The sequence below is a fragment of the Hordeum vulgare genome, chromosome 2H (genome assembly GCF_904849725.1).
Source record: "Hordeum vulgare subsp. vulgare chromosome 2H, MorexV3_pseudomolecules_assembly, whole genome shotgun sequence".
NCBI classification, from domain to species: Eukaryota; Viridiplantae; Streptophyta; class Magnoliopsida; order Poales; family Poaceae; genus Hordeum; species Hordeum vulgare.
In genome coordinates this window covers 552,066,325-552,070,038 of record NC_058519.1, presented here as the reverse complement: position 1 = coordinate 552,070,038, position 3,714 = coordinate 552,066,325, and positions in this window count along the sequence as shown.

The window sequence follows — 3,714 nt, the reverse complement described above, 5'->3', positions numbered from 1 at the left end:
TTGCTAATGACCCTAATGGTGGGTTCTTCATAGACATCGACGACGACGAGTAGCTGGTGTCCCAGCTACGATCTGGCCCTATGTTGGGTCTATAGTATAGTCAGGCCATGTGCCTTTTAGTTGCACCTGTCTGTACTCAGACAGTTTTAAACTCTTCCGCTGGCTTGTAACTGATTGACTGCTATTATGGGTCGTGAGACCCTTACTGTGTAATATTATGTGTGTGGCTCTTCCGAGCCTCTTAAATAAAGCTTGTATGTTATGGTTATGTTGTGATGCCATCGATGTATCTATACATATCGGTATGCCATGCGTACGTGTGTTGTACTTGATATGTATGGGGTTCGATTACCTAGTCGTGAACTTTAGTAGCACTCCTTACAAGGAAATGCCCCTTTGTGATCCAACGAGCCATGGTAGCTCGCTACTGCTCCGGACACATTGGTTGACCGGCATGTGTCCTTCTTAGCTGCTGTGTCTGTCCCCTTTGGGGAAATGTCACGCGATGTAATGGAGTCCTTGTAGCTTGCTACGACTCGTCTACACTCGCTGGTTACTAACACCTGCTTTGCTGGGTCATATTTGTATGTTCTTGTGCGGTACTGCCACTTTGGTTTATGACTAGATTTGTCGATCCGGGTTCTTTGACATTGGAATGCTGGCGACACTATTGCATACGTGAGTCAAAAGACACAAACGGTCCCGGCTGAGGTAAGGCTGCAGCCGTGGAGTTAACCGTGCGTGAGACCGCAAAGGGATGCGATGTTTTACAGGCTGGATTCCTATGGCTTAGGATCGGGGTCCCGACAGCGTTGGTATCAGAGCCTGACTGACTGTAGGATTACTAAGCTAAAATGGTCGAAGTTGAGTCTAGAATTGCTTTAGTTATATATAAGGGAATTGTTTGTGAAAGGGAACGTAAGACTCTTATTCTCTTCTCAAGTTATTCTATTCTGGTCATCCTCGTCTTTTCTGCGGGAATTAAGGACTAGGTTACTCCTCTTCTTCTAGGCTCGTGTTTCTAATCGGTAGATTATAGGACTATGGGTCAAGAGATATTTGGGTTCTTTCATTCCTAGGAAAAAGGAAGTAAGTTTGATGATCAGAGAGTTGAACTTGATAGTTGAGTGGTTACGCTATTCCATTTTGGGTTGTCTCAAAATTTGTTTTGAGCATTTACAGCCGTTATGCTGCCCAATTTTGCATTCAGAGCTCTAATGCTTTTGCATTACTCTCTATTTACAGATGCCTGGCCGTCCTTCTCGTCAGGTGGTACGTCTGACCAGGTGCATTGATGTGCCGGGTCATACGGCCATGCTGGTCAGGGTGATGTCGGTGTGCGGTTACCGCTGGTACCCCGAGTACACAGTGGAGGAACAGTACCGAGACTTCAACCAGAGCCAGTATATCTGCACTGTTAGGGTATTTCCAGACTACCCTGGAGCTGAGGAGCCAATCCATTGGTCCTATGGATTGGGAGTCACTGTTGACATGGCAGTACAAGATGCTGCCTATTCAATGCTGACCATTATGAGAGCGAGACATGCACTGCTGTAGAATTCAGAGTTCTGCTATGTTCCGGCCTCTCAGCCTGGTGAAGAGGGATACCTCAACGGAGTCTATTTTGATTCTTCTATGGAGGATCCACTACTGCAGTCCACTGTTGAGATGCTAGAGAACAGAGACAGGGATGCTCGTGCTCTCCGCATGGAGCTTTGTGCTACCCGTGCCCGTCTGTGGATGGCTTTGACGCAGCTCGCGCCGGTAGTCCAGACAGGGTACGGAGATATGGAGATGATGAACCCTATTAGGACCCATCTTCCGGCCCACGTTGACCGGCCAGCTATAGGAGGAGTCACCCCTCTTCGGGGGCCCCTCTTACCACCAGTCAGGGGACCAAGGCCACATCCGTGTCCTTATGGATCCCAGGGATCTTAGGCTAGAGTGTTTCCTGATCCGCGGGTTGAGCTTCCAGGTCATGGAGGTAATCTCTATGAGATGTTCTATGCGGATGCCTGAGCTGTGGGCAGAAGGATAGCATGGTAGTAGTCGTACGTTCACAGTCCTACGTGACTTGTGAAGTATGACTGTGATGTGAAATGAATTCCGGAGGCCTAGATAAATAATGTATAGGAAGCTTGTAAGCCTCTGATGAGTAGTTTCATAATTTCAGTAGTTTGCTCTTCGGTTAAGGTTGTACTGAACTATGTAAGGGTGTGTATGAACCATGGTGTATATATAGCAGTTGCTTGTTACCATGTTGTTCGTATATTCAATTCTGCATTCTGTGTGTTCAGTACATTCTTAATCCATAGCTAGTATTGATATGATATTGGTCTAAGTTGTGAGTTTGTTTGTCAGGATGGTGTTCACCAGGTTGAACCGTGCCCCCGCTCATGAGCAAGGCGAGGGTAGTCAAGCGTCGCAGGAAGACCTGCCTCACCCGCCCTCTCTGGCGGAAGTTATGCTTGAGGCAGAGAGAAACAAAAGGGAGACCAACCGACTGTTAGAGCGTATTGAGCAGAATACGGCTCGTCAGTCTAGGAATGTTGCAGTGTCCCTCAACGACTTTGTGAAGCTGAATCATCCAAAGTTTCATCATTCCGTCGATCCCCTCGACGCTGATGACTGGTTGTGCAGCATCGCACACAAGATTCGCTCTGCGAATGTTTCTGAGGCCGACAAGGTGACCTTTGCGGCATATTTCCTGGAAGGACCCGCCAATCTATGGTGGGAGAACTTTGAAGCTATGCATCCCGCTGAACCAGCAGCCACATGGGCAGACTTCAGTGCAACTTTTTGTCTGCACCATATTCCAGAGGGCCTGATGGACAGAAAGAGAGAGGAGTTATGTGCCTTCACTCAGGGCAAGTTGTCTGTGGATGCCTATAGCCGCGAGTTCGGTAACCTCTCCCGCTATGCAATAGAGGAGGTGTCTACTGACGCCAAGAAGCAAGCAAGGTTCCGTAAGGGTCTGAGCCCTGAGCTTCGTCGTGATCTGCGCCTCCACGAGTGTGCAAGCTTTCAAGCCCTGGTCAACAAGGCGATCAGTGCCGAGACTGGTCATACTGACTTTGAAGCCACAAGGAAGCACCCACGTGACTTTGGCTCGTCTTCTGGTTCCGCGTTTCCCAAACGCAGGCTGTGGGTTCCGAACAGTTCTCTGGCACCAAGATACACTCCGAGGCCATCCTACGTGGCGCCTCAGACGAATCAGGCCAACCCTCCAGCAAAAGCTTATGGTGGTCCAGCTAACAATGCTGCACCACGTGCCAATCAAGTGATATGCTACAAGTGTGGAGAACCAGGGCACTATTCCCGTGAGTGTCCTCAAAATGTGGGTGCCAAGCAACCCGGAAAGTCCGTCGGGCAAGGCAAGTCGGGCAAAGCTTACTATGTGAAGCCAACTCCTGCACGTGGCCGTGTGAACTATGTCTCAGCAGAAGAAGCTGCAGAGGATCCCGACGTCATACTGGGTACGCTTCTTGTTAATCATCACCCAGCGTCTGTTCTCTTTGACACTAGGTCTTCTCATTCCTCCATTTCATAAAGTTATGCACAGTTGCAAAACATGTCTTTTTGTGATATGCCAATTCCATTAGTTGTCCGAACTCCTGGTAGTAAATGGCAAACCTCTAGGATAACCTATGGCAATGAAATTCTAGTAGACAGGCTAGTTTTCCTAGCCTCATTGATAGCCTTGAAATCTTCGCA